Source organism: Myxine glutinosa, unplaced genomic scaffold, assembly GCF_964187855.1.
Source record: "Myxine glutinosa unplaced genomic scaffold, kmMyxGlut1.1 SCAFFOLD_1036, whole genome shotgun sequence".
Classification (NCBI taxonomy): Eukaryota; Metazoa; Chordata; class Myxini; order Myxiniformes; family Myxinidae; genus Myxine; species Myxine glutinosa.
The window spans coordinates 49,245-61,294 of NW_027617131.1; the positions used below are offsets into that span (position 1 = coordinate 49,245).

At 46.3% G+C, this 12,050-nt stretch overlaps 1 protein-coding gene across 2 annotated transcripts in view; it reads left to right on the forward strand.

Annotated features, from left to right (window-relative positions):
- The window catches only part of LOC137426479 (alpha-N-acetylgalactosaminide alpha-2,6-sialyltransferase 2), a 53,842-nt gene extending 42,289 nt beyond the window's left edge, over positions 1–11,553 (forward strand). The window contains exon 10 of one of the 2 annotated variants that reach the window (XM_078769062.1): positions 10,423–11,553. The gene's annotated coding sequence lies outside the window, so the exon portion shown is untranslated. Of the gene's footprint in view, positions 1–1,796; positions 1,842–10,422 lie in introns of those variants that run through there. The other variant, XM_078769063.1, reaches the window with a different exon arrangement.
- The last annotated feature ends 497 nt before the right edge of the window (positions 11,554–12,050 follow it).

The following is a 12,050-nucleotide window of genomic DNA, read 5'->3' on the forward strand; positions in this document are numbered from 1 at the left end:
CACCTCTAAATTTTCACACAACCTTAAATTGAGATCAAAGAAAACAGTAGGTTGACATTAACAGGTGGAAGCATAGTTAGACTTATTTGCATCAAATTCTACGTTAAATAAAAAGAAAAAAAAAAGCCTCACTTACCACTAGGTTTTCAATGAGGGAAACCAAATTAAAGTACTTTAACATGCCACTAAATTTATAAACATAAAATTCCATTCGGAGTATCGAAACGCAAGCAATTGTGATAAGTTTTATCATGTACTAAAACATCACAGGAAATCAAACAGCAACATTCCAGTTGAAGGTTTTATTCTTGTGACATGTTTGTCGTTGAAGAGTATCGCAGATATTGTGCCAGGATCATGTGAGTGGAAGCATTGCAGCGAAGGATTTGATTCTTAGTCGATGTTTTCAAGGCCCTAAACACAAAGAAGAAACGGACATGATTTAGAAACACGCGTACGTTATATCGTTCACAAATGGATCGATTCAGATATGGAGACTACTTTTCTTAACCAGGCCGTTATTTTATGTGATTGTAAGAAGTTATTCAGAGCTTAAATAATGTATAAATAGTTGACTGTACTCAGAACAATCATTGAAATGAAAGAATTATGCTGTATGTCAAAAAAATCTTGAGCCATCCAACATAAAGAATTTTATAAGGTGTGGGAATAACTTTTCTGGAGTAATAAGGGTCATTTGTCCTTTGGAAACAAAGGAATTTTAATTTTTGGTTGGAATGACCTCCATTTATTTATATTTAATGAAAATGATTTATGTAAATAATAAAAATAAACTGCATGCAAACACCTTTTTCACAATAGCCTGTGTAAATCTTTGTGCCATTTGTGCCACGTATAACCTTGTGGAACCTCCCAAACAGGTATCACACACACACACCACTGAGCTATCTGTTCTGGGTTTCATTCTCAATGAGACAATTAAACTGGCAGACAGGTAGTTTGAGGGCAGGGTGTTGTATCCCTTGGGTGGATGTTAAAGGAGAACCCAAACAAAAGAAAAAAATTCTGAAAATCATGAATCACAGTCAAATTTAAAGGGTATTTTTACTTTCCAAAAAAAAAATCAAACATTTATCAAGTCTATTGGTTGGTCTTGTGTGTTATTCTGTCCATTGCCTACAGGTCACAATTTTAAACGAATTTTCATGAAACCTCACGAGACGGTAGAGTTCGTCACAAGGGAGAAGTCTATTGACTGAGGTCAAAGGTCATCTTGAGGTGAAATTTCCAAAATTGCCATTTTTCATCCGATTGACTTAAATTGAACAACATTTGCATAGTCACGAACTTGGGAAACCAACTATTTGAGGTCAAAAGGTCAAAGGTCAACTCAAGGTCAAACTTCCAAAATCAATTTTCATCTGAAAAACTATCAATTTTCATCCGACTGACTTGAAAATTAAACAGAAATTGCATAGTCCCTCACTGAATTGGGAAAGCAACTATTTTAAGGTCAAAGGTCAACTCAAGTTCAAACTTCTAAAATAAATTTTCATCTGAAAAATCATCACTTCATCCTATTAAATTGAAAATTAAACAGCAATTACATAGTGCATCACTGAATTGGGAAACCCAACTATTTTTGTGGTTAAAAGGTCAAAGTTCAACTCTAGGTCAAACTTCTAATTTCCATTTTCATCTGAAAAATCAATTTTAATCCAATTGACTCAAGCTTTGATTAAGATTGTGTTACATATTTATGTGAATGTATGTGAATTACTATTCAGGTCTTTGCTTATCAATGTGGACTAGATTAAAGGTTGTTGTGATTAAAGGGTCAGGAGCCCTTCTGGGAAAAAGGAGACCGGAAACAGAAGAAGAAAAGACACGAGGTCCTGGAGAAGCGACGATTCTTCTTCTTCCTCGCGGAGCTCGGACGCGGGCGGGATCGATTGAGCAACGTCAGAGAATCGGCGTTTCAAAGCCCATCTGGCGAGAGGAGTTACCGGGACGTGTAACTACCCTTTGACACGTCAAGTCACTGTGGGTTCGTGCACGGAACCAAGCAGCTGGCACAGTTTGCCTCGCCGTCTACAAGGCCGCGTACGGGTCGCACCTTGGGCCGCGCGCGCTGGGCAAGCCGCGTGTTGCTTTGCCTGCTTTACATTACCCGCTTTGCTTGGCCAGCAGGTGCGCGCTGCAGCCGTTGTTCCCGGTACGGGACGTGCCCGGTGAAAGCACGTCAGGAAGGGTCCGTTCAACCGCCCACGTGCAGAGATATTGTGAGAGACATTGACCACGGAGGGAGTCGGGAGTCGGGAGTGGGGCTCACGTGAGGAATGTATAAGATGGCCATCTTAGAGTTATTATAGATGAGTTTACATCTTTGTACTATTGATTGCTGATTGTGGATGGTTGTTGATTGCTCGGGGAATATATCATTGATTATTCCGGATCCTTGGTGTGGGGTTTCTTATTGATTGGAATTCATATTGATTGCGTTACGAAAGCGCAGAAATAATAGATCTTTCTGGCGGAGTTCCTCTCACGGTCCGGGGGTCACCGAGACCAGGTAGTCACCGGGAGGACCACGTAACAGAATTGGGGGCTCGTCCAAATTACGATTTGCGGATTCGCAATTGGGTCTAGGTCCGGGATCTAAAATTGGATAAAATAATAAAATAATATTTTTATTAATTACAATTTATTAATTAAGTATTAATTGGTAAATTTTTGGGGAAATTGGGGTAAAGTCTTGGGTGAAGGTTAACAGGTGTTAACGATAGGCACCATGGCGTTTGTGGCACAGAACTTTGCGGTAACCCCGAGTGAGGCATAGTTCCGAGCGTTACTAAAGTCGGACCTCTTGAAATTGGCCAAACATTTTAACTTGGAGGTCCGAACTAATTTGAGGAAGGCAGAGTTGCAGACCACGGTGATACAATCTATGGTGGGATTAGGAACATGGGACGAGTTAGCCTGGGAGTGGCTACCCGAAGAACCAGAAGACGTTGAGCTCCGGAAACTGGAGTTGCAATTACGGAGCCAGGAACGAATCAAAGAAGAGGAAAGGAAAGCAGAAGAGAGGAGAGAAGAGAAACAAGCAGAGGAAAGGAGAGTGGAACGAGAACTCCAGGAAAGGTTAGCAGAAGAAGAAAGGAAAGCAGAAAAGGAAAGAACAGAAGAAGAAAGGAAAGCAGAAAAGGAAAGAGCAGAAGAAGAAAGGAAAGCAGAAAAGGAAAGAGCAGAAGAAGAAAGGAAAGCAGAAAAGGAAAGAGCAGAAGAAGAAAGGAAAGCAGAAGAGAGGAGAGAAGAGAAACAAGCAGAGGAAAGGAGAGTGGAACGAGAACTCCAGGAAAGGTTAGAAGGAAGAAAAGCAGAGGAGAGGAGAGCTGCAAGGGACCTCGAAGCAGAGGAGAGAAAAGCGGAAAGGGAATTAAAGGAACGTGACATGGAGCTTCAGCAAGAAATTAAATTCAAGGAGCTGGAGTTAATGAGAGAACGGGGAGAGGGACCACCCTTGCTGACGGGGTCGACACCTAGCCAGAACACCTGGGATGTGGGCAGACATGTGAGGCTGGTTCCACCCTTCAGTGAAAAGGAAGTCGCTAAATTTTTTCCGCACTTTGAGAAAGTGGCTCGACAGTTAAACTGGCCCGAGGAGGCCTGGACCATACTAGTACAAAGTGTGCTGGTGGGAAAAGCTCAAGAGATTTATTCGGCGCTACCAATGGACCAATGTGCAGATTATGAGGTATTGAAGAAGCACATCCTCAAAGCCTATGAGTTGGTTCCGGAAGCTTACCGGCAAAAATTCAGGAATGCCAGGAAGAGGGAGAGTGAGACCCATGTGGAGTTTGCCAGAGTGAAAGAAAATATGTTTGATCGGTGGTGTGAGTCAAAAGGAGTCGGGAACGACTTCGAAGCATTGCGTGACCTGATGCTGGTGGAGGAATTTCAACAGTGTGTCCACGAGGACATCAAAGTGTACCTGCAGGAAAAGAAAGTACCGAAGTTGTGGGACGCAGCCACCCTGGCAGATGATTATGCCTTAACACTGGAGTTGTGATCTGCTTAACAGTTGTGATCTTTCTGTTAACCAGATGTGATCTGCTAAACAGAAACTTTCCTCCTTCATGATGTCTCTGATGCCTTGGTATCTCTCCCAGGTTACTCCCTCCTCCGGTATGATAGACCTGAGCCTCGTCCTGGAGGTGGGGTTGCTATCTTTATAAAAAACTCTTCCTCACTCGCCCTCCACTGCCCTCTCTCCACCTCACCCCCAGGAATACCTTTGGCTACGGCTTCCCCTTCGCTCCCACCTTTTGTTCATATGTGTGTTGTACCGTCCACCAATCAGCGATGACTCCATCTACATCTCACTGTCTGATAATATGGACCAACTTCTATCTACCCATCCCAACTCTCTCTTCCTCATATGTGGTGATTTCAATTGTCACCATGCCAGTTGGCTGGGTGTGGGTACCTCTCTCACCAGCCATGGCTCTTCAGCAAAGGACTTCTGCGACTCACTGGGACTGACACAATCTGTCAATTTCCCGACCCGGATCTCAGTCAACGGAGCATCTTCTCTTCTGGATTTGGTTATGACAAACTTCCCTGAAAATGTCTGCTGCTCTTCTTCTGCTCCAATCGGCTCATCTGATCATGTGCTTGTCAAAGTGGACATCTCTCTGACCATTCTCAGAGAGCCTCCTCAGCGTCGACGAGTCTGGCATTTCACTCAGGCCGACTGGCACGGTCTTCAAGCAGCCATCAATCATCTGGACTGGTCTCCCATCTCTACCGCCTCTGACATCAACTCATCCTGGGAATTCTTTCAAAGTAAATTGCTCTCTCTCATGCACAGATTTATACCATCTCGTCTTCAGTTGTCATACCCTTCCTCCCGTCCATGGTACACGGAATCTTGTGGTGAGGCTGTTGCCCTGAAACAACTTGCTTTCGTCTCCTGGAAAGCAAATCCAACGGAAGGAAATCTCATTTCCTTTCACAAAGCCCGAAACAAGTGTGTGTCCACCCTCAGGAGAGCCAGGAAACAATATCTCACCATTCTCAAGACCGAACTCTCTTATCTGTCTCCCTCTTCCAAATCCTGGTGGCGTCTGGTCAAATCTGTTTCTGGTGTTTGTTCCCCCTCCATCCCCTCCCTCACCTCAAACGGCTTAACGGCTGACTCCGCACGTGAAAAAGCTGAATGCCTCAACTCTGTGTTTGCCTCTAAATCTTGTGTCCCAAACCCATCCCTCTCTGTACCCACCGTACCCAGTCGTACCCAGCTGCTCCTGGACTCTGTGTCCTTTCCTCCTGACAAGGTGGAAAAGTTTCTGTCAACCCTCGACTCTGATTCTGCAACTGTTCCTGACGGCATCAGCCCACGGGTCCTAAAATCATGTTCTTCTGCTCTTTCACTCCCTCTTTCTGTTCTCTTCACCCTCTCTTTTGCTCAAGGTCATCTGCCATCTGCTTGGAAATCAGCCAACATCACCGCTTTGCACAAAAAAGGTGCAAAAACAGATCCCAGCAACTACAGACCAATCAGCCTTCTCCCAATTATCAGCAAAGTCATGGAATCCATCATTGCTTCAGATATTAAATCTTTCCTCTTCTCCAATGGCTTGATCTCTGATCATCAATTTGGTTTCAGACCTGGTCACTCTACTCTGGACATGCTGCTTCTGCTTTCTCAACAATGGATGGAGGTCCTCAACTCCAAACAGGAAATTAGAGCCGTCTCCCTTGACATTTCACGTGCCATCGATACGGTCTGGCACCCTGCTCTGCTCTCCAAACTCTCCTCCTTTGGTATCCATGGAAATCTCCACGCATGGCTGGCGGACTTCCTCTCTGGTCGTAGTCAACGTGTGGCCCTGAATGGGTTTCTCTCATCTCCTCTTCCTGTTCAGGCTGGAGTTCCCCAAGGTAGTGTTCTGGGCCCTGTGCTTTTTCTGGTCTTCATCAATGATCTCTCTGACTCTCTTGAAAATCCTCTCTATCTCTTTGCTGACGACTCTACTCTCTGTCGCTCCATTCCTCATCCCTCAGATCGGCAGTCTGCAGCCTCCTCACTCTCTGCAGACCTGGACAAAATCACAGACTGGTCAAACAAGTGGAACATGTCTTTCAATCCTGACAAATCTCACACTCTTACAATGTCTCTCCGAAAGGACCGACTGGACAACCCTCCCATCTACTTTCTCAACAATCCTCTCCAAGAAGTTCTGTCGCTCAAGCTTTTGGGTCTCACTATCTGCCATGATCTTTCTTGGGAAAACCACATTTCCAAGCTGGCCTCCAAAGCCAGTCGCCGACTGGGCATCCTCCGTCGTGCGAAGTCCTTCCTTGACACACCTGAGCTCCTCACCACATACAAGGCTTTCATCCGCAGCTCAATGGAATACTGTTCCCCCCTCTGGGCTGGTGCTCCTGCCTCACACCTTGCTCGGCTTCACGCTGTTGAGGCCAAAGCTTTCAGAATCATTGGAATCTCCTGCGATGTAGTCAACGCCGAGGGCCTTTCACTCACTCACCGCAGGCAGGTTGGTGGTCTTTCTGTCTTCTACCGACTCCTCTCCGGCCTTGCTCCCCCAGCTCTCTCTGTGCTCTCTCCCCCCAATATTCCTTCAGGTCGCACAAGATCTGCCTGCAACCCTCTTCTGGTTAAACTGCCAAAGTCTAGGCTCTCTGCTCACCTTCACTCTTTCATTCCCCTTTTCTCCCGCCTCTGGAACAAACTCCCCCACTCCCTTCAATCCCACTCCTCCCTCCAGGTCTTTAAAACAGCTGTTCACCACCATCTCTTATCTTCCCCCATCGAAAACCTTGATCTTTTCTACCCCCGGTAATTCACCCCAGAGTCCTTGCAGTGTTCATATGTTTTAATCCTCTCCCACCTCCCCCCCCCAAGTCCTCCCGATGTCCCTGCTCTCAAATGTTGTGTTTGTGTCCTTCCCCCTCTCTTTTGTGTCCTTCCCCCTCTCTCCCCATCTTGTCTACCGCTCCCCTTGTTTTTTGTGTTTTGTGTGTCGGTTTGTCTTTTTGTGTGATTAATGTTAGCTCTTTCACGAGCCTCGATCTTGTATACAAAAAAAAAAAAAACACACCGGGTAGGGGTCCACAAACCTAACTCCTCGCCTAGATCTCCGCAGGGGAGGTGGGGAACAGCAGGTGCGGAGAACGACAATACATGGCGGCGGCCTCGAGAGGATTATGGGGACAACCCGGATACCCCACCTGTTCGAAATCAGAGGGCTGCGGGCCCAAGACAAACTTATTTTTCGGGGGGCCCGAGGCAGACCACGAGTTTTTCCTCCGGGCCTACTTGCGCTTTTTGCAAGAAACCTGGACACTTGATGTCCAGTTGTTACCTCATGAAAAGGGTAGACCCAGAGCGGAGTCCGACTAGTACAACTCCGAATGCGATGGCAAACGTAAGAAATCGCCCACAGAAGAGTTACCAACCATTTATTTATGAGGGGTTGGTCTCACTCAAGGGAGACTTGACTAACCCAAGACCGGTTAGGGTTTTGAGGGACACAGGAGCCCATCAATCCTTAATGCTTGAAGGCATTTTGCCATTGTCAAAGAGTACCGCAACTGGTGATAGTGTTCGGTTACAAGGGATCGGTGGCTGTGTTAGTGCCCCACTTCATGTCATCCATTTGGAATCCGATTTGGTGTCAGGACCGGTCACCGTCGGTTTACAAGCCACGCTTCCTGTAGAGGGAGTATCTGTGATTATCGGAAATGATTTGGCCGGGGGGCAAATTTATGGTACCCCGAGGGTTGGTAAAGAGCACAGCAGGGAAAATAACACCCCACCAGCTCGGGATGGCGACAAAAGTTCCAAGTTATTTGTAGGGGGACTGAACTTCAACACAGAGGAAGTTCTGGTGGAAGTGCGGGTGGTAAAAGACAGGGAAATGCAACGGTCAAGAGGGTTCGGCTTTGTCACTTTTGCAAGCACAAGAGACGCCAGAGAGGCAGAGAAGAATTGGAATGGTAAGGATTGAGGGTCGGACCATAACAGTAGGGAAGGCATTTCGTAGGCGTCGAGAGGTCTACAGAAGAGGACCACTTGGCAGGAGTTTTGGGGTTGGCAGCAGCCGATATTACTATGGAGGCTCCCAGAGTTACGGCACCTCCCGAAAGAATGAATGTCAGAGCACTGGCCGAGAAGGAGACCGCCAGTCAGGTAACGGCTGGGACAAGGGGTCCCACCGTAACTGTTAGGAGTCTGGAGAAGTTGAAGCACTATATACGGGGGAGCCGCCGAGCCGAGGCTCCTACACGGACTAACTGTGAACGCCACGTTCTTAAAGGCGTCCAGGTAGTGAACTTTCCTGCACGGACTAACCGTGAACTCCACGTTCTTAAAGGCGTCCATGTAATGAACTTTCCTCCCCGGACTAACCGTGAACTCCACATTCCTTAAGGCGTCCATGTAGGAATACTCCGCTGGGCCTCCCGAAAAAGTGCTATAGAGAGGTTTAAATTTGGGGGCTTTGGGTCACCACCTCTTAACCGTCATTCAAGAGAAACTAGAAGTGGTTGACGCTTGGTCCAGAGGGAATTAATCTAGGGGATTGTGTGAAATTTTGTTGCTTTATTTTTAAGTGATGACTGTGCCCGGGGGGAACTGATGAGTTGGGAGGGGGGGGGGGGTGAGTTGTTTGGTTTGTTTATCTAAGTTGGCCGGCAAAGAAAGTTTTCGCTGGGTTCAAACTTTCTTTCTTGAAGGGGGGGAGTGTTACATATTTATGTGAATGTATGTGAATTACTATTCAGGTCTTTGCTTATCAATGTGGACTCGATTAAAGGTTGTTGTGATTAAAGGGTCAGGAGCCCTTCTGGGAAAAAGGAGACCGGAAACGGAAGAAGAAAAGACACGAGGTCCTGGAGAAGCGACGATTCTTCTTCTTCCTCGCGGAGCTCGGACGCGGGCGGGATCAATTGAGCAACGTCAGAGAATCGGCGTTTCAAAGCCCGTCTGGCGAGAGGAGTTACCGGGACGTGTAACTACCCTTTGACACGTCAAGTCACTGTGGGTTCGTGCACGGAACCAAGCAGCTGGCACAGTTCGCCTCGCCGTCTACAAGGCCGCGTACGGGTCGCACCTTGGGCCGCGCGCGCTGGGCAAGCCGCGTGTTGCTTTGCCTGCTTTACATTACCCGCTTTGCTTGGCCAGGAGGTGCGCGCTGCAGCCGTTGTTCCCGGTACGGGACGTGCCCGGTGAAAGCACGTCAGGAAGGGTCTGTTCAACCGCCCACGTGCGGAGATCGAACTACAGGCGTACGGAGACATTGTGAGAGACATTGACCACGGAGGGAGTCGGGAGTCGGGAGTGGGGCTCACGTGAGGAATGTTTAAGCTGGCCATCTTAGAGTTATTATAGATGAGTTTACATCTTTGTACTATTGATTGCTGATTGTGGATGGTTGTTGATTGCTCGGGGAATATATCATTGATTATTCCGGATCCTTGGTGTGGGGTTTCTTATTGATTGGAATTCATATTGATTGCGTTACGAAAGCGCAGAAATAATAGATCTTTCTGGCGGAGTTCCTCTCACGGTCCGGGGGTCACCGAGACCAGGTAGTCACCGGGAGGACCACGTAACAATTGTCAATTTTAATCTTAATGAAATGGACAATTTGATGTATCCATAGCAACTCATTTTTTTGAGGGGGGTGGGGGAAGGGGTGCATTTTGCAAGTATCATACTCTGCATGATGTCTTGTCTTCTTTTTTTGCCTAAGTGTCAAATAGTCCTCGAGTATTAATTTTTGATTTTGCCAGTGACGTCACAATGATCTCACCTTGTCGGCAAATGGCAACACAGAGAAAGTGTATTCCAAGCTCGGATTTCGATACTGATTCGTTCGTCGTTAACTACTCTGAGGATTCTCAGTATATTGAAATGGATCAGTGGGATTTCGAAGAAACATTTGGAGAGAAAATTAGTGATGGAAACACTTTTGGGGGAATTGTAGAGCCGTATTGTTTTGAGCCTTGTGCGAGCGATTCGGACGAAGATGGCGGTGTTGATAATGTAGATTTAAACGCTGGTCACATGTTCATTACAGATTTATCGTTCAATTTTGTTTGTTTTTCAGTTAAATTGATGGTTTATCAGGGATTTTTTAATTTATTGATAAATCAGTTATATTACCCCAGCAGAAGTACGGCATGGAGACCGCTCAGGCACACGGTTGGTTTATGGTGGATTGTGGATGGGGTGGGATGGTGGTGGTATTTTGGGGGTGATGGTTGATGGGAGATTGTGGGGAGGTGGTGAAGGGGGAGGGGTTGGGTGGAGCAAGATAACTGCTTTATTTGTCAGGCCATAGCTCGAGTCACAGGCATACGGTATTTCACAAAACACGGGACCAAGCACGCGCACACAGTAGACTAACCCTCATTCTCTCTTCTTGAATGCAGATCGTACTGAATGAGTCTTCATCGGGAGGGAATTTATGGAATACCGGAGTTGACATGATGGCATCCGAAACAATGGCTTCTTGGCATTTGAGCTCTTCAGATGTGTAGGGCAAGGTGGTGGCGAAGTTAGCCAGCACATCTAGCAGAGTGAGAACAGTTGGTGGCAGGCCAACACAGGTGTTCAATTCATGACTCAAATCGCCCGTGTCCACATGATGTGAGATCGGCAGAGATGATATTTCAATTTAGTGCGATGGTTATTTTGTGTCCGTGCCGTGTGGATGTCGCGACCCAGTGGAGGGGGCTTAGGAGGGGTGATGGCAAGGTGAGATCAGTCGCCGGCAGGTCAACATGTTTGATTGTTTTGGAGTTGAGCGACTGCTGTTTATTGTACTTAATTGTGGGGAAGGCACCCTCTCTCAATATTGGCAGATAAACAAGATCTAGCCATCTGTTTCACAACAGTGCTCTGGAAAATTTTCTGAGCACAAAAACAAACATTTTGTAGGCCCGACCCACACTTGGGTATTTCGCAAAAACCTCGTCTAATTTCTGGCAAACTTGGTCTTTTGGCCATTGGTGTAGCATGAAACCATCTCGTTTTGTGTGACTACAACCACCAAGGACGCATCGACGAGGAATATTTGTAGAAATTCAAAACTTATTCACCGTTCAAGTTAAATCGTTGCTTGATGGAACCCGTAGAGTCGGGGACAATACGGAAGTGGCGGTCAACTTCATGATGTGAAGTCACGGCTAATCGTAAAGAAGAACATTTAGTCTTTCAATTGCAAGATTACCTATTTTAAAAATCGGACATCGGAAAAAGATATCTATTTTGTAGGGAAGCAAGGGATAGATTAGCGTCGAGGTGGTCTGAGCGTTTGGGTTCCCCTTTAAGCCGGGTGTCCCATCTGCGAGCATTAGATGGTGGATGTTAAAGGTCCCACAGTGCCTTTCATGAAGGGCCAGTTACAAATTTGGAGGGGGAGAGAGAGAAGTACTTTATTTGATTGCTGGATGATGGTCATAAATAATTGTTTGGAAGATATATTTATCATAAAATGAAAATAAGAAGGTCAAAACTAAATGTTCAAAACATTTTCTTCACAAACACCTTTTCTCCGACGGAAAAAAAAAAAAAAAAAACCTTTAGAGGCCATTTCCCCCCGCAAAGCGGGGGTTGGCCTTTTTCAGGCACCGTGGTTGTTGTTGTTTTTGTTGGTCCCCTTTTTGAAGCAATGTTTTACGGCCGGATGCCCATCATGCCGCCAACCCTGTTTGTCGCCTTTTTACGACAAACAGGGAATTACCAGTGAACTGGTACTCAATTAGCCGACCTCGGAAGGATGACAGGCTGAGTCAACCCCCCTGGCGTTAATTCAGCGACGTTTTCTCCGACGGATCATCCACAATAATTTTTTTTCCCCATTATTTGACCATGGGAAGCAAGGTCGAGGCCGTTTATTCTCGGTACATGAAACACCCTGTAACCCAACCCTGTAGAAAACCAATTTTTGGAATGTTTTTGGAATTCTCCATGAGTAGGTGCTCCTATGTTGAAACTTTCGTGTCAACTGCTTAACTGGTTATCGAGAAAACGTATCGTTACGGATTCGTCACTTCCG